At 48.9% G+C, this 19,047-nt stretch overlaps 1 protein-coding gene and 1 non-coding gene across 2 annotated transcripts in view; both read left to right on the top strand.

Annotated features, from left to right (window-relative positions):
- LOC140904590 (uncharacterized) overlaps positions 1-19,047 on the top strand; it is a 565,656-nt gene that overhangs the window by 479,120 nt on the left and 67,489 nt on the right.
- Positions 7,320-7,391, top strand: TRNAE-CUC (transfer RNA glutamic acid (anticodon CUC)). The gene has a single exon. It is a non-coding gene; the product is annotated as a tRNA-Glu (tRNA).

Below are 19,047 nucleotides of genomic sequence, written 5' to 3'. Positions count from 1 at the left end.
GTCAAAGATTTTCTCTCTGCTTCCCTTGGCAAGGTCTGAGTGGGAAAACAAAATCCCCCACATGGAAAGTTTTCTCCTGAGAAACCAATACTAGTCTGTTTGGGGACGTTGATTTGAATGGATTATTATTCTTCTCTTCTGATCTCTGAATTATTTCAGTTCAGTCTTTGTCCTCCAGATGTGTTGCAAGGTGTTGAATTGCGGGGGAGAGAGGCCAAGTCATGACGTCTCTTCCCCTCTTTCGTAATTTCTTCCAACTTGTTAGGAAGTTCCTCTGCCTTGATGTGAGTCAAGCAGTGTCCATTGTCTCTGGGCTGTCTCGGAGGAGTCCGCATTGTACACGGTTCCTGGGAGAGTCCTTGGGAGCGTGGATACCTTCACTGGGCCAGCAGCGAGTCTGGCTCCTCCAGCGTCACACCGGAAAGGCTGGCGGTGGCCATTTCCCAGCCTCATCACATATTTCAGTGACGCACCCAGAGCAAAACTCCACCACTTCCCAGACAAGCCTAGCACACACCATCCACCCAGGTATTAGCCTTCAACAGATCACGACTTTTACAATGATAGCTCACCAGGCCGACTCTGTACAAATCGTACCTTAATTCTATGAGAGTGGTGACTATGGGGCTTCCAGGGTGCTGCTTTGAGCACAGCCTGCCACCCCTGGGCTGACACTGCAATGGAGACGTCCCCGTAGAGTCTCTCTCTCCCGGGATAAAGATGGCAGCAGGGCTGGCCTGGGTCACCTGATGTGGGCTTCTGGAGCTCAAGCTGTGGGGCTGAAAATTGGGGTGCAGATACTGGTGTTCCTGCTGAAGCCTGGGTTTGGAAACCCTCACCCCTCATGGGACCTCAGAGATTGAGCTCAAGCCCATCTGTCTCCACTGTCATTTTATAGCCCTGCAGCTGCAGCCCCAGAAGCCTGAGTCAGCTGCCCCGGGCTCTGAGACAGGTGCCCTGGGTGTTTTAATCGCTGTGGAGACATAACGTTGGGATATGTCTACAGTGCAATGAATCACCCATGGCTGGCTGGTGTCACATTAATCAGGGTCTTGTGGCTTGGGCTGAAATGTTGCAGTGTACAAATACAAAGAAACAAGAGCAAAAACCGGTTGCCTTTATAGCTAGATAGCTATAGATACATGGCAAATAGCAACAAGAATCAGCGTAGAGCTGGATCTAAAAAAATGAAAGATTAATCTTTGCTCTACAAATAATAACGACTGATAAATGGTAATATAAAAAAGGACCTGGAATTCCTTCATAATTTGACGGTTCTTGGAAGTTCCAGGCATATTGGCTAGAATTTTCGAGACACAGATTGTCAGAAAAACGTAACACGCTGAGTGCTCCACCTGAAACAACAGCAAATACTGTTGCCAAGATAGATAGATACATTGCAAAGAGCAACAAGAATCAATGTGGAGCTGAATCTGCAAAAGGGAAAGATTAATCTTGCAATACAAATAATAATTTATTAATTATTATTATGTCATAAAGGACCGTGAATTCCTTCATACGTTTATCATCCTCAGGATGTTGCTGTGAATTCAGAGACATGATCGTTTTCTGGAGCAGCCATTGCAGTTTCAAAAGGAAATGCAGGCAGAAAACAAAGCAGGTAGGGTTGTGATGGGGGCGCATGAAAGCAGAGGAGGCTTGTTCCTCTTGAGTTTTCTTTCAGTTTCTCTTGTGATCGTGGTGGAGGAAGCGGAAGCTTAATTTGAGTTTGTCCCCACTCCCCTCCTTCTCTCGGCGGAGTGCGTCTTCACCAGGAGTGCTTCCACCGAATGAAGAGGGGCAGTGTGGGGGGGCTGAGAAACGGGGCTCTTCACTCCGCGCAGCTGCCCACTGGGAGCCCAGGTACCCCCAGGGCTCTAGACTCCCCACCTCCTCCCTGGAGTTGGAGCTGGCCACCTGGGCTTCTTGCCTGCCTGCTCCCAGCCAGGAGTGGGGGCGGGCGCCAAGTGCCCAGGCTTCTTGGCTCCCTGCGCTGGGAGCCGGGAGCTTTCGTGCAGCAGCCCCGCGAGGAGCCAGGCAGGTGCAGCCCTGCTGGGATCAGGGAGCGGAGGGCAGCCATGAAGGGAGCCAGCCGGAAGCCATGACATTGGCAAGACAGCCAGCAGCCCCTGTGAGTAAGGCAGTGTCTACACAGACACTGTGTTGTCCTAACGACCCCAACGCAATCCCCGTGCCTCTTGAGGAGCTGGAGTTACTATGTGGGTGTAGCAGGGCACTTACATAGATGGGACAAGGCTGTAGCGTGCACCGTGAGGTAATTAGGACAACCTAAAATGCTGTCGGCGGGCCTAACTGTGTAGTGTAGCCCAGGTTTTAATCTCCTGCTGATGGGTTATATGCTGGGTGCCTTGTTTCCTTTGCTTAGGAGTGCTTGTTCTCACACCTATCTCCTCGCTTTCCATTCCAGTTCAGGGAAGGAGAGAATAACCAAGTCTTCAGGTATGAAAAGGCAAAACATTTCTACATGACCCTTCGCAGTCAGTGAAACCTGTGGTGGGAAACGTGCCCTTGATTTTACTGCATTTTGGTTTCTTGTCTTGTTGGTTGCTCCCGAGGAGCTGGCAGGGAAATGTCTATGGAGAAGTGGAGTGGATGTGAGGTTTCTTGCTTATGAGATTTGCCTGCGTTTTGGCCTCATTGTGAGAAGGGCAATTTGGATGACACATTGCACCTTTTCTGATGCCTGTCTGAGTTTGGAAAGTAAGTTCTTTGTTGTCCTGTTCTTCAAAAGGGAACTGAGGGAGCGGATATACACTGGCAGCTGAGAAAGCCTTAGAAGGGGACATCCAAAGCTGGGCACAACTGGTTTCTGCAATGGATTGTAGTGTAGCGTGGTGGTTATCATGTTTGCTTCACAAGCAAAATATCCCTGGTTTAAAACTAGGCAGAAACAGTGCCTTTTCCCCCGACTGATCACTTTTGGTCTTTCTCCATTCCAAGCCCTTTGCTGAAATACACTCGTATTTCCCACACTTTTTGTTCCTTTTTCTTTCCTTTGACGATATTTTAGGGTTGTAATTTAATGGCCACACAATTTTGCTCATAAATTAAAGTTTAACACATTTAACATTTGACAGCCTTTTCCCATGCCCTCTTTTTTGTCACTTACAGGAGTTTACTTATGGGAATATTCACTGATTTATTGCACTGAACATTTCAAAGGAAAGGTCAGAATCATTTACCTTGGATTCACTTTCCTTACTTCTTTCTAATTCTGTCTCTCACGTAGATGGGGAAATCTGTGTTGGAACAATTTAGCTTACCACTCTCTCTTTCTAGACGGAAGCTGACACAGTTTAAAACTTCCCAATTTGCAAATATCTATGTGAAAATATTTTCTAAACCAATGCAGAGATCCTGGGCAGGGCTAGGGGTGAGGCAGATTAATAATTGGCTGTTCTTTATTTTGGTGCTTGCTAATTGGCCATTTGGAATTTTAATACGTGATGGCATTACAGGCGAAAGATAATCTCAACATGTGGAGAAGAAACGGTTATACGGGCTAATAAATAATTTCTTGGTGTCATACCAAAAGTGATGCTTTCCAGTGTGAAAGAAGAACTAATTCATGGCTTATGAGCATTTGCTATGTAGTTGTAGCCATGCATGTCCCAGAAAAGCTTGTCTTTGTCCCCAACAGAAGCTGGCCCAGTCAAAGATATTATCTCACCCACCTGCGCGTTTGCTCGCCACACTACCTGGGACAAGTGGAAAGAGACTCAAAGCAGAGAAAAGGGAACAAAGAAGTTGAATTCCTAGCTGAAAAATGGGCCCCTTTGTCAGCTAGAGGCAATCTCAGACGATTCTGGGACCTCTTGTGACGATTGCTGGTTTTGAAAAAAGCCAGGTGTTATTTAGACAATATCGCTTCCAGTATATCCACTGAAGCAGATTTATGCTTCACAATTGCTGTGTATCCAAAGAGATTCATTCAATTCGGCACACAAGTGAATAGAGATGGGCAGCTGGAGTCAGCCAGTTCTCCCCCATTCTCATAGTCTTTGGTATTTAAAAAGGCCCCTTTTTGTGTTTATAAGGGACAGGGCACAAAATGGCCAGATAATAAGCTATTGGAGTGAAAGTTCTGAGGTTTTTTTAATTTGCAGTGAAGACTGAATGGAGAATTGTGTCGAGAAGTTTCTTTCCCTGACTGAGGATGGAACCAAGGCAGCATCAACGAGACTCCTAACCAGTAGACCAAGGGTACTCAACAGGTGTACCACGGGCCAACTCTAGACAGCCAGAAATTTTTAGTGGACCCTGAAATCTTTTTATTTACTTATTATTATGATTTTTTAAAATTATTTTCTCTGGAGTCTGGACCTTGATCATATCTTGACTGAGATTTTGGACCTTGACAAAAAATAGTTGACTACCCTCTATGCTTTCTAAGGCTACTTTCTCTCCAGTTTAGGAAATGGTCCATTCCCCATTTCAGAGGGGACAAGAACAGAGAGTGAAGGTACCCCTGTGCTCATAACCTGAGCTCAGGGAAAAGCATTGAAATAAGCTCAAATTATGCTTTAGGTTCCTCCATCAGAATCCCAAGAGCAACACAAAAGAGGAACAATCCTCCTCTGCTTTCATTTACCCCACTGCATCCTTCTCCCGCCTACCAAGTGGCTTGTCCAGGGAAACCACTCCGCTGATTATAATTTTGGCATAGAAAGCCAGGGAGGGGATTTGCTTCCACTTGACGTGAGCAGGTAGCATTCTGACTCAGTGTCTAGAATCAGGTTTCCCAGCTTTGGCTGCCCCCGGTTTGTCAACTCTGTGCAGGCAGGAAGCAGCCAAAGTGCGAACCCTCGCGTCACATGGGGTCTGGTGTCATGATGTTTTGCACAGCGTCGGCGAGTCCATGTTTCGTCTCTTTGTCCTCCTCGGTAAGCCGGACCCTTCCCCACAAATGGTTTCCTCTGACGCTGGAGGGATCGAAGTACCTGCAGGTTTCCTTCACTCAGCTTTATCTTCCTGCATTTCTTGTGTCTTGTATTGCTGTGCCAGGGAGCTGGCAGGGGAATGCCCATGGGAAAGTGAAGTCAAAGTGAGCTTTCTTGGTTTGGCGCCTTCCTGCGTTTTGTCTCCTGGTGAGAAGGGGAAACTGGAGGAGCTATCGTAGCGTTTCTGACGGATATCTGAGGTAAAAAAGAAGCCATTGGTGTTCTTTGTGCTCCTGTTCCTCAAAGAGAAACGCTGAAATAGCTGACGCAGTGGCTACTGAGAAAGCTCAACTAAAGAGGCGAAAAGCTCGCCACGACTGGTTTTTGCAGTGTAGGTTATTACCACGTTCGCCTCAGGCATGAAAGGCCTCCGGGTCCTCGGGCAGAAACAGTGTCTTGTTTTGCTTCTGATTATTTTTCTTTTCATTCCCTCCAAGTCATTTATCAAGCTTTCTTCCTCATTATTTTTTCCTTTCATGAAACTTTAGGGTCGGAAGGTGGGGATTACCCTGAATTTTGAGGGAAGGAATAGACCATAAGTTTGGAGATTGCCAGCTACTTAACAAATATGAGCCTCGAAGAATCCCAACCCTTTGTCCTCTCCCTGGAGATTTGGAGCTCTCACTGCCATGGCCTGGGTTCAAGTCCCAGTCAGGGAAAAGTGACTTTACATCAAAACACCTTAATTGAGTGGGGAGGGATAGCTCAGTGGTTTGAGCATTGGCCTTCTAAACCCAGGGTTGTGAGCTCCATCCTTGAGGGGGCCATCTGGGGCAAAGATTGGGGATTGGTCCTGCTTTGAGCAGGGGGTTGGACTAGATGACTTCCTCAGGTCCCTTCCAACCCTAATCTTCTATGATTTAGCTCCCAGAAAGCAGTTTCCCCTCTTTCATTTCTTTTGAGTTAACTACAAGCAGCCTCATGTCTCCTTTTCATGTCAGAAACCTCTATTGACTGATGATCACATTTCCCCTCCTTTCCTGTCTAGGCAGGGTCGGGGTGTGAGGAATGAGAAAAGAACAAATGGAAATTTCCAAGCCAGCCTTTTAACAGACAACTTCACATTTCATTTGAAATAACACTGATTTCCTTTCAGAGTGGTAGCCGTGTTAGTCAGCAAAAACAATGAGGAGGACTTGTGGCACCTTGGAGACTAACAAATTTATTTGGGCGTAATCTTTCCTGGGCTAAAACCCACTTCATCACATGCATGGAGTGGAAAATACAGCAGGAAGATATATATACAGAGTCCATGAAAAGATGGGGGTTGCCTTAAAATCATAGAAGATCAGGGTTGGAAGGGACCTCAGGAGGTCATCTAGTCCAATCCACTGCTCAAGGCAGGACCAATCCCCAATTTTTGCCCCAGATCTCTAAATGGCCCCCTCAAGGATTGAACTCACAGAGAACTGTTTGAAATGGGCCACCCTGATTACCACTACAAAAAGTGATTTTTCCTCCTGCTGATAGTAGCCCATGACATGCTAATGAAGAAATAGCTGTGATTTAAAATCTCCACTCAGAAATGGTGAACAACAGCAGAACCCAAAGTAACTGAAGGAAGGGCAGATGATCACAGTTAGTTCATTGTTTAAGTCAATATTGTCTCAGATGTTCTGGGGAGAGAATTCCACGGTAAGTGATTTTGCATCTTTGCAGGACATCACACCCCCTGGGGAGAAGCTCCTCAAAGAAAATGTGGCCCCAGGAGTGTCAGAGAAGGGAATCACTGTTTCCCTTACGAGGTGGGTGAGGGAAACCTGCAGGGACTTAGATTCCTCCAGAGTCTGATGAAACCACTGGTGGGGAAAGTCTGGGGAAGCTGAGTAGGACAAGGAGAGGTAAAAAGGGCTTGCAGCTCTTGTGCAATCCCCATGCTCCCAGCAGAAGGGTCCAGGAGGTTCAGCACTTTGGCTGCTTGTTGAGGACACAGAATTCAGAAGATGGCAAAACTCAGAGCCCTGTTACATGGAGTCAGAATGCAATCAGCTCACACCGAGGGAGAGCAAACTCCCTCCCTTGCTCTCTATGCCAAAGTTCCTATCAGCTCAATGTCCTTCCCAGAAGAAGGCCCACGTTGGCTGCTGAGAGGGTTGCAATGGGGTGAATGAAGGCAGAGGAGGATTGTTCCTCCTGGGTTTTCTTTGTGTTGCTCTGTGATCCGAGTGGAGGAAACTGACGCAGCATTTGAGTTTGTTTCAGTGGCTTGGGTTGGGCTCAGGTTATGACCCTGAGCACAGGGGTTCCTGCCCGCTCTGCTCTTAGCCACTCAGGGAATGGACAAAGAAGGTTTCAGAAATTGGACAGAAAATAGCCTAAAAGTGTAGCACAGCTGAGAAGAACAGCATTATCCTCCTCTCCCTGGTGGTCTAGTGGTTAGGATTTGGCGCTCTCACCGCCACGACCTGGGTTCAATTCCCAGTCAGGGAAAAGTGACTTTACAGCAAAACACCTTAATTTATTCTTCATTTGCAATTTTAACAAATTGATGGTTTTTCCCTGATTCCCCCATCTTCTACGAGATGTTGGCGAGGGCTTTGGAGACCATATCAAAATCAAAGCTTCCCACTGACTAGGAGCAGAATGTGGGCATGTTTCCACTGTGCATCTAGATGTCCACAAATAGACAGGTGCAAATTAGTCACAAAGAGCTCAGATAAGATTTAGGGGATGACAATCTCACTCCCTAAATACCTACATGGGGAACAATACTTACGAACAGGCTCTTCAATCTAACAGACAAATGTATAATGTGAGCCAATGGCTGGAAGTGAAGCTAGACACATTCAGATTGGAAATAAGGCGTGCTTTCTGACAGGGAAGGGAATTAACCATTGAAAATCTTACCCAGAGTCCTGGTGGAGTCTCCATTCCTGGAAATTTTCAAATCAAAATTGGATCTATTTTTTTTTTTAAACAGATCTGTTCTAGTTGGAAAGGAATTCTTCGGGCGCAGGTTTCGGGCCCGTGCTAGACAGGAGATCAGACTGGGTGTTTACGAAGACCCCTTGTGGTTTTAAAATATGGGAAACAAACCCTTAAATGACAAACGCTTTATTCTGTGAACCAAAAAGAAGTGCTTCCCCTGGCTCTTTTTCTCATTTTGTAAACAAGGGCTTGGAATTTCAACTCTCAGTGAAGCTTTGCCTTTAAACTGAATTAGGTGAATTTTCCAGCTCTTGGTCCTCTGAGTCTAAGGAAGAATCCCTGAAAAGCAGGTGAGGTTTCAGTTCAGAATTTCATAGATTAATTTGATGCCATCCAAGAGTAAACACTTCGGTAGGGAACAAGTGAGAATTTGTTGACTGAGAAAAATTCCTGGTGAAAATTAGCAAAGCTGTGGATATTTTTAAACATTCCAGTGAATTTACACATGAAGATACAAACAGAGAGAGAAACACAGAGAGAGAAAGAGAAAATCACACACTGCACAGGCCCATGCAGGCATTAACAAAAATCAGACCCACACACAAATCCACACAGCACACAGAGAATCATAGAAAAACAGATTCAGAGCAGGCTGCACATCGGGGACAGGAGGACGGTGAAGAAATTTGGCATCATGTGACCTCCAGAAGAAGAATGGGGAGCGTCCAGGTACCAGCAGGGCAGATACAGGGCAGATACCGTTTTCATGTTGTCTCCACAGGTACTAATGCGGAGAGTGGACCAGAGGATACATCTGAGGGAAGGGAGCAGAAGGAGACTGCGCCAATTGGAAGGCATGAGATGCACTGTGCTAGGGTTGGGGGTTCCACGACCACCGCTCCCAAGAGGAGGCAGCGGGCGGTGGTGGTCAGGGACTCTCTGCTCAGGAGGACTGAGTCATCTATCTGCCATCCCAACCGGGAAAACCAAGAAGTCTGCTGCTTGCCAGGAGCTAAGATTCGCGATGTGACGGAGAGACTGCCGAGACTCATCAAGCCCTCGGATCGCTACCCCTTCCTGCTCCTCCACGTGGGCACCAATGATACTACCAAGAATGACCTTGAGCGGATCCCTGCGGACTTCGTGGCCCTGGGAAGAAGGATAAAGGAGTTTGAGGTGCAAGTGGTGTTCTCGTCCATCCTCCCCGTGGAAGGAAAAGGCCGGGGTAGGGACTGTCGAATCGTGGAAATCAATGAATGGCTACGCAGGTGGTGTCGGAGAGAAGGCTTTGGATTCTTTGACCATGGGATAGTGTTCCAAGAAGGAGGAGTACTAGGCAGAGACAGGCTCCACCTAACGAAGAGAGGGAAGAGCATCTTTGCAAGCAGGCTGGCTAACCTAGTGAGGAGGGCTTTAAACTAGGTTCACCAGGGGAAGGAGACCAAAGCCCTGAGGTAAGTGGGGAAGTGGGATACCAGGAGGAAGCACGAGCAGGAGTGCAGGAGAGAGGAGGGCTCCTGCCTCATCCTGAGAAAGAGGGGCGATCAGCGGGTTATCTCAAGTCCCTATACATAAATGCACGAAGCCTGGGAAACAAGCAGGGAGAACTTGTTGGTTCTAGACTATTCTCAGCGGTAGAAGAGGACAGGACAAGGAGTAATGGTCAAGTTGCAGTGGGGGAGGTTTAGGTTGGAAATTAGGAAAAACTTTTTCACTAGGAGGGTGGTGAAACACTGAAATGCGTTACCTAGGAAGGTGGTGGAATCGCCTTCCTTGGAAGTTTTTCAGGTCAGGCTTGAGAAAGCCCTGGCTGGGATGATTTAGTTGGGGATTGGTCCTCCTCTGGGCAGGGGGTTGGACTAGATACCTCCTGAGGTCCCTTCCAACCCCGATATCCTAGGATTCTATGATCATTTGGCCAACAACATGCAGCAAAGCACCCAACTCAGTTGCATGAATGCTCTATAAACCACTCCTCAGTTATGCAGAGACACCAGCATATCTCCCCAGCTCTCAGCCTTGCACCTCAGAAATGTACCATCTTACACGGCTCACGGCCTTCTCTTGAAAAGTGTAAGCTCATTAATTAGTTCGCCACTTCATCAAAAATAAAGGGGACATGCACCAGCCTTTGTCATGTGAGCAACTTTCCCAAGCACTTTGGACAAACTCAGGAGTAAGTATAAAATAGTAAAATAAGTTTATTAACTACAGAAAGTTAGATTTTAACTGAGTATAAGTGTTGGTCACAGAGGTCAAAAGTGGTTACAAAACAAACGAAAATAGACTCCCAGTCTAAACTCTAATTTGAATATACTAAGCAAAAATTGGGTCAAACAGCTTTTCTCACTCACTGGTTGCTCCAGGCAATGTTGAGTTCTTAATACACAGACTGAATTCCCTCTCAGCCTGGGACCAATCTCCGCAGTTCAAATTCTGAGTCTTCCAGACAATCTTCCAGGTGTTGAGATTGGGGAAGAGACAGGCCACGTGGGGGTGTCTGTGACTCTCATTCATATTTTTTCTCCAGCTGCTAGGTAGATTCTTGCCGTGATGCTGGGGTTAGTTAGGCCCCAATATGGAGCAGCAGTTTGCCTCCTGCACCTTGTGGTAGGCGTGTCACAGCTCCTTCACTTTGACCCCGCACGGCAGTGTGTCCCTGTCATGGCCCCTTTCTATCATGCATCACGAAATCTGCGTGCACACCTCGGGAGTTACACCGCAGAAAGCTGCTTTCCTGTGCAGAAACTTGCCCGTGTAGACAAGGCCGCAGAGGGCTTACATAAGAACACACGACAGGTCATAGACTGGGTCAGACCAATGGTCCATCAAGCCCAGTGTGAGCACATGTAGGGGGTCTCTCCTGTGTGCGTTCTCTGATGTGTGATTAGGGTAGAGCTCTGATTGAAGCTTTTCCCGCACTCAGAGAATATGTAGGGTCCCTCACCGGTGTGGATTCGCTGATGGGAGAGGAGGGATGAACTGTCAATGAAGTGTTTCCCACACTCAGGGCATCCGTAAGGTTTCTCACTCGTGTGGATTTTCCGATGTGTAATAAGGTGTGAGCTCTGCTTGAAGTGTTTCCCACACTCAGGGCATCGGTAAGGTTTCTCACCCGTGTGGATTTTCCGATGTGTAATAAGGTGTGAGCTCTGCTTGAAGTGTTTCCCACACTCAGGGCATCCTGCCTGCGCCAGAGAGAAAGGAAATGTCAGAGAGAAGAATGGGAAAAGGGATGAAGGAACCAAAATGTGTACAGGACAGATCAAACCTATCAGGAGCTGATTTTCCCTTAAACCTTCCCCAGAGGAGAGAAAGGAAGGGATCAGTTCTGGGTCCGTATCTCAGAAGAAATTTCAGGGGACAGCGAGATCGGGGAGGGACCTGCTGCTAGTTGTCAGTCAGGATAGTGGGAAGCCATGAGTGACCTCTGCCTAACGATTCTACATCTGCAGGGAACAATGCTGAATTTGGAGAGCTCACAAGGTCTTTGTAGGGCATCCCAAATGTTTCCTGTATTCACTGACAGTTTTGGGGTTGGTTTAACCAATGCCTCACCTATGCAGGCAGCTCTCGGGAGCACTTTTTTCTTAGAGCCATGAAGGTCTGGGACGCACGACTCCTCCCCTCGTTCCAGCTGCGAGATCACATCAGTTCTGGAAACTGGAAACCCTGCTCAAGGCAAAGAAAACAAGGGAGGTCAGTGGAATTTGTGGGATACTTGTCACAAAGAATATTCCATGCTTTTAAGCCCAGCTCACTTTTAAGTAGTAACGTCCCAAGGCCGGCTTCCTTGGCTCAAATTGCCAGGAGATGATTATTATAAATCATATTCATTACCTTAGTGCCTAAGGGCCAACTAACAGTGGGTCCTCATTTTGCTAGGCACAGTACCAACCGAGAAGCGTTGATGGCCCGTGTCCTGAAGAAGTTTCAATCTAAATAGACAAGGCAGACACAGAATGGGGGAAGGGGTACAACCCACCAGCAGAGTGAACTCCGTGAAGGCAGAGTGGCAGATATGATCAACACAGGCCTAGATCTTGAGACTATCGGAATTAATGTTACAACCAGGGCCAGTGTTTTCCTGAAATTGTCGCTAGGACTGCATTTTTTCCAAAATTACTCTTTGTTTCTGGAATCACCGTTAATATCCGGAATTGCTGATCAGAGGGTGGGTGGGGCATGCAGGGTCACAATCCCCCAGATTTCACCCTGGATACACCCGGCTCCTCCCCAGGGCACAGGCTGGCTGCGGTTGAGACTTGATGCCAATTTCTTCCCTCCTTATACAAGTCTGGGATCGGCAGTGGGACGCCAGGCTCTCTCATCATGCTGCAGAGAGGACGGCACTCACAGCTGCTCGTGGCCGTGTCCACAGCACCTCTCCCCTGCTCATCTGCCCTGTACACAGCTGGTTCATGCCCCGTCTCTCCAGCGCACAGCTGGCTCTAGGCTCTCAATGCCCAGTATCTGAGCCCCACCGCCCCCACACAGCCGGCTCCTGTCCCCTCCCCCCAAGGCACTTTCAGGCTTTAAAGGATTAGATATTGCTCACGTTTGTCAATTAATCTGTTTTCATTGCCTGCAAACTCTTGCCCTAATTATGACTGTTATCTGTATATCTAAGCCAGCCTTTGAAAGCATGAATTCTTCACAGACTATGATGCCGAGATGCGCCACATGATACCAGGAAGGGCTGCGGGATGGGTTTCCTGTGCAAGCTGGTATCACTACAGGGTGATGAATGCCAGATCTCAAGGCTGGTTATGCAGAGCTCCACCTTTTGAAGCTTTACCCAACGCAGAAAGGGGTAGTGACGGATTTCCCCTCATTCAGGAGACTGAAGACGACAGACTTTTGGGGGATAAACAGCTGAGTTTGAGCTGACTGAGGGGGGTCTTTCTGGGCTACAAACTCACAGGACCTGACAACCACCAAGAGGTAACCCTTTAACAAAGGTTTTAATGCACTTTGGAACCGATCAGGGATTCCCATGAGGACCGCTGAGGGAATGAAGGTAAACACGCATTTGGATGCTCTTCTTGTTTTATGAGAACGGGAACAGGAAGGGCAGGGATCTCACTGAATGCAGGATCTCAGCAGTCCTAGATGTCAGGATAGCACCTAGTGCAGCCCATTGGAAAACATAATCCCAACTATACATATAAAATGATGGGGTCTACATTAGCTGTTTCCACTCAAGAGAGGGATCTTGGAGTCATTGTCGATAGTTCTCTGAAAACATCCACTCAGGGTGCAGAGGCAGTCAAAAAGCGAACAGGGTGTTGGGAATCATTAAGAAAGGGATAGATAATAAGACAGTACATAACTTGCCTCTATATAAATCCATGGTACGCCCACATCTTGAATATTGTGTGCAGATGTGGTCGGCCCATCTCAAAAAAGATACATTGCAATTGGAAAAGGTTCAGAAAAGGGCAAAAAAACCCAGACTAGGAGTATGAAACAGCTTCTGTATGAGGAGAGATATGTAAGACTGGGACTTTTCAGCTTGGAAAAAGAGACAAGAGGGCATATGAGAGAGGTCTATAAAAGCATGTCTGCTGTGGAGAAATTAAAGAAGGAAGTGTTATTTACTCCTTCTCAGAACACAAGGACTAGGAATCACCCAATCAAATTAATAGGCAGAGGTTTATAAGAAACAAAAGGAAGTATTTCTTCACACAACGCACAGTCAACCTGGGGAACTCCTTGCCAGAGGACGTTGTGAAGGCCAAGATTATAATAGGGATACAAAAAAAACAAACAAACACCATGAGAAATCTATTGAGGACAGGTCCGTGAATGGTTATTAGCCAGGATGGGCAGGGATGGTGTCCCTAACTTCTGTTTGTCATAAGCTGTGAATGGGTGACAGGAGATGAATCACTTCATGATTCCCTGTTCTCTTCATTCCCTCTGGGACACCCGGCGCTGGTCACTGTCGGAAGACAGGACACTGGGCTAGATGGACCTTTGGTCTGTCCCAGTGTGGCCGTTCTTAAATACCAGGGAACCTAGTGAGTCCAGTGCAATGGGAGGGAGTAGGAAAATCCCTGGCTGTGGAGAACACTGGGAAATTAGAAACTATCATTCACAAGCAACAGACTCTAAATAGTCTAGAAAAGCAGAATGTGAAAAATAAGAATCGGGGTCATGTGACTTCAGGAATGAGGGACTCAAAAAACCAAGTCTGCAGAGAAGGTAGATTGTGGTTAGTGCACATGCGGATGGGGGAGCAACTCTCCAGGTCTCAAGGATTTTCACCAGCAACCGAGGCCATTGTCCCATGCACGGGGCAATCCGGAGCAGTGAGGAGTTGTGTCATCTGTAATCCTGGCTGAGTTTCAATGTTCTGCTGCTGGAGCTCCCTTGTCTGGATTCCCCCAGCCAGCATTCAAGGTCTGTGTGATCAGTAACCCTGGACCAGCCGCTCTGACCCCAGCAGCCTGCTTCTTACACTCCAAGCACTTTCTGGTCTGGGTGGAAAGCTCAGGGTTTGAGAGAAGGCCAGGGGTAGGAAGCTTCTGCTCGTTATGCTGGACCTAACCCCCCGTTTTACTTTTGCAAACAGGAGATATTTGACACTGTGCGATTCTGCTCCTGTGCTCTCTTCCCACAGCGTTCAGCAGCAAGGGAGGGTCTCTGGTCGTGTGTGTGTCACTGGCATGCTGGGGTGATGCTGGAACAGGACAGAGTAGAGGTGGCATTGTGGGGGTGGCGTGAACCTCATCTCTTCAGTTCCCCTTCCAAGAACCGAGGGGACAGGAACCCTTACCCAGCGAGGTCACAGTCTCATAGGTCTCCTGCATGACGTCTCTGTAGAGGGCTCTCTGAGCGGGGTGCAGCAGAGCCCACTCTTCCCTGGTGAAATACACAGCCACCTCCTCGAAGGTCACCGGCCCCTGAAAGAGCCAGAGCCCCACACTCAGGACCTGCTGCCCCACTCACAGCCCCACTATTCATGGGGGAGAGGAGCCAATCAAACGAAACTCTGGGTGGACCGCAGTCAACAGAGTCCCACCCCCACCCCGCTCAGAGCACCCAGGAAACACTAGGGTGAGGGGGCGAAGAGAGAGCCCCTCCTCTCTCCCAGCAGATCCATCACACACCTACTAGCCACAGACTGATACCGGAGATGCTGCCACAAGCAGGGTCTAGGGAGAGATCTCTTGTAGGAAGCCCAACTCCCTCCTCCTTGTGAGGAGCTGGATATGAGGCAGGAGAATCTCCCCTAAGCCTGACAGGTGGCTTCCCCCTTCAATTTCAAGGCACCCGCTGGTTAGTTGGGTCAGGCTCCAGCACGAGGAGTCTGGTCCTTTTTCCCAGCCCCATTTACGTGGGTTATTTTCTGTTCACCAAACTGGAGCATTTCCACCTCCGAACCTCATGGGTCTGTTCCAAGAACGTAGACCACTTATTAAACAACTCCAGGCAGGTCTGCCACGCTCTGGCCTCCTCCCTTTCTCCACCCTGTGCATTTCCTGCCCTGCTCTAACCTCCAAACCAGACCATGTTAACCTTCCCCTCTCCCGTGTATTTGCTGTCCCTCTCCCTCCTGCAGGAACAGATCAGAACCCCCCCAATAATCCCTACCTGAGCTGGCTCCTCTGCAGCCATGTCGCTCCCCTGTCCCATGGGAGGACGGGATGAACCAGAACGAAACGTGAGCGTCGTTCTGCAGCCTGGCAGGGCGAGAAGGGCCGTTGTGGAGGTTAGGGAACGGGCATTAGTTCATTTCACATCACGCTTCCCCCAGGCTCTTTCCCTGCAGAGTGAGATCTGAGATTCTGCCGTACTGAGAAAATGCTAAAAGAAAAGGAGTACTTCTGGGACCTTAGAGACTAACCAATTTATTTGAGCATGAGCTTTCGTGAGCTACAGCTCACTTCATCGGATGCATACCGTGGAAACTGCAGCAGATTTTATATACACACAGAGAATATGAAACAATACCTCCTCCCACCCCACTGTCCTGCTGGTAATAGCTTATCTAAAGTGATCATCAAGTTGGGCCATTTCCAACACAAATCCAGGTTTTCTCACCCTCCGCCCCCCACACAAATTCACTCTCCTGCTGGTGATAGCCCATCCAAAGTGACAACTCTCTATTTAATCTCTGGATTACAGCAGAGACCTGGCCCCTCCTGCCAGGCTAAGCCCACAGACACACTTTTAACCTCCTTTCTCTCTCCCGCATCCCAAAACAAAGTCTCTGAACGCAATCCTAGAAAAAAGCAGAACCAAAGGAGTCCCTTTCGAGGATTCCCTCTGACACTGACCCCACGGCAGCCACACCCCAGCAGGAGGGACATCGAGTCAGGAACTGGGTTTTCCTCTCTCTGATCCTCCTCTTGTCCACAGGAAAGTGATTCTCCCCACAGTGCAGTAATACATCTGTCTGGGCAGATGAGAGAGCTGGAAATCTCTTTCAAAACTCTTTTATCCCACAGACCCTGTCAGTCTCTCTATCTCCTTTTCCCTGTGCCCTCTCCATGCCTGTCTGCTAGGAAACTCTCATTCCTGGGTTGTTTGCTCCCCCATGGCTGGATTTGCTCCTGCAAATGGCAGGAGAAATGGGGTGGGGGGCTGTTTGTGTAGAGTCATTTTATAGTCCTTCACTGCCTGCCTGGGATTTCCCCATTGCCTGCCTAGGACCCCCACCTGCCCTCCACCAGGATCTGCCAGCCCATTTGCCTGGAACCCCCTCCTCCTCCCAGCAGGACCCCCTGACGCTTTACAGGAGGACCCCTCACTCTGCGCCAGGGACCGCCCCACCACAGTGCTGTGCACTGGGCATGGCAATGGTCCCAGGAGCCAGCTGGGCAATCCCAGACAGAGCCCCTGGCACAGCACCAGGCAGCGTCTAACACCCTGCCCCACCTGCCCAAAAGACCCCCACCCCCACTGGTCTGCAGCCAACAGGCCCCCAGCCATACCCACCTCCAGGACCCATAGCCTTAGGGCTGGGCACATCAGAACTACCCCCCGAAACCCCAAACCCTCCAGAACCCACCAACCTGACTAGGGCCCCCCCTGCCCAGCCACCCAGAGGCCTCCCCCTACCACAATGCCCCTTCAGCTCCCACTGCAATCTCCCCACACAGACATGCCCCCCCCCCAGCAACAGTGTTCCCTCACAGTGTCTGACAAGTGGACAGAAAGTTATCACCACCCCCTGCTGGCCAGTCACACAGGCAGAGGGAGCCCGGGGGGACGCCTCTTTAACAGGAGAAGGGAAGCCATGGAGGGCCAAAATAACTAAGAAATTTCCATACTCTGTCACTAGCAAATAATGGCCACCGTGGATCCACCCCAGAGTTGGCTATAGCTTTGCACTGCGGGAAGCCCCCCCTCACGGATACCCTTTGTCATGGGGTTTGGGATACTTCTGGACCCACGCTGCACTCAGAGGGACCTCCTCATCCTGTGCCAGCTGGAGAAAAGAAAAGGGTCCAGCCAACTCGACCTATTCGACATTGGTGAGGCCTCATCTGGAGTACTGTGTCCAGTTTTGGGCCCCACACTACAAGAAGGATGTGGATAAATTGGAGAGAGTCCAGCAAAGGGCAACAAAAATGATGAGGGGACTGGAACACATGAGTTATGAGGAGAGGCTGAGGGAGCTGGGATTGTTTAGCCTGCAGAAGAGAAGAATGAGGTGGGATTTGATAGCTGCTTTCAACTACCTGAAAGGGGGTTCCAAAGAGGATGGCTCTAGTCTGTTCTCAATGGTAGCAGATGACAGAACAAGGAGTAATGGTCTCAAGTTGCAGTGGGGGAGGTTTAGATTGGATATTCGGAAAAACTTTTTCACTAGGAGGGTGGTGAAACACTGGAATGCGTTACCTAGAGAGGTGGTAGAATCTCCTTCCTTAGAGGTTTTTAAGGTCAGGCTTGACAAAGCCTTGGCTGGGATGATTTCACTGGGAATTGGTCCTGCTTCGAGCAGGGGGTTAGACTAGATGACCTTCTGGGGTCCCTTCCAACCCTGATATTCTATGATTCTATGAACTCTCCTGTTACCAACTGGGAACCACCCATCCCCCAAACAGGGGGAGGCCTCTGGCTTTGATGGGTATTGAATAGATGGCTAGTCTCTTTTATCAGCAAACATTTTTAACAGAGAGAAAGGAGGGAACAAATGATTCTCAAAGGAGAAGGAAAGATGATCATTGTTGCAGGGGGGTTAATTTCCCAACCAGAATGGAGAAGCTCTCAGGGCGACAGGTTCCCCCCAAAGAAGGACAAGTTGCTAGGATTTAGAGACATGGGGAACAGCCCCAAACTTAAGAGGATTTTTAATTGACATTTGATAATGACATCGTAAGAGGGAAACCTGAGATTTGAGATCAGTGTTCAGAAATGAAAGAGAAAGGTTGGAAATCTGAGGGATTTTGGATCCATTTATGCAAATTATAGAGAGGAAAGTGGAAAATGAGAGGGATTTTATAGCAGTTGTTGATAGGAGGTTGTCACGGAGTCCCTGGGCGATGCTCTGAAACTGCTCCCTACGAAGCCAGGCAGGACTCTGGGGAAGTCGCCTTTCTGTGAGCAGCCTGTCTTCAGGACACACGGCTCACCCAGCTTCCACCTTCCTGGGTCAGACCTCGGAGCATTCAGCCTCCTCTGCCCCTCCGTCCGCTTCTCACAGCGAGTCCGCTCAGGCAGGGCTCCTGGGGAAGCCAGAGGGTCCTGCACCCCAACTCCGCAGTCAGACGGGACTCTCAGCCAGCCAGTAAAACAGAGGTTTATTAGATGACAGGAACATGGTCTAAAACAGAGCTTGCAGGTGCAGAGAACAGGACCCCTCAGCTGGGTCCATTTTGGGGGCAGTGAGCCAGACAACCACGCCTGCACTTCACTCCAACTCCCTCCAGCCCCTCCTCCTCTGGGCTTGGTTCCTTTCCCGGGCCAGGAGGTCACCGGATTCCTTTGTTCTCCAACCCTTTAGCTCCCACCTTGCAGGGGGGAAGGGCCCAGGCCATCAGTGGCAAGGAAACAGGGTGTTGGCCATTCTCTGTGTCCAGACTCCTGCACACACATGCCCTCTAGGGCTCTGCAATGATCATACACCCTTATCGCACCACCTAGATACTAAAAAACTTCATAGGGGAAACTGAGGCACCCCCACACTATTCAGAGGAAACATTAAGAACAGTCCCACTTTGTCACATCTCTCCCCCCTTCGAGATCGAACTGAGCGGGGTCACTT

This window comes from Lepidochelys kempii, unplaced genomic scaffold (assembly GCF_965140265.1).
Source record: "Lepidochelys kempii isolate rLepKem1 unplaced genomic scaffold, rLepKem1.hap2 scaffold_37, whole genome shotgun sequence".
Taxonomy (NCBI): domain Eukaryota; kingdom Metazoa; phylum Chordata; order Testudines; family Cheloniidae; genus Lepidochelys; species Lepidochelys kempii.
The sequence above is the reverse complement of the archived record's forward strand: the minus strand, read 5'-3'. Positions and strand labels throughout refer to the sequence as shown.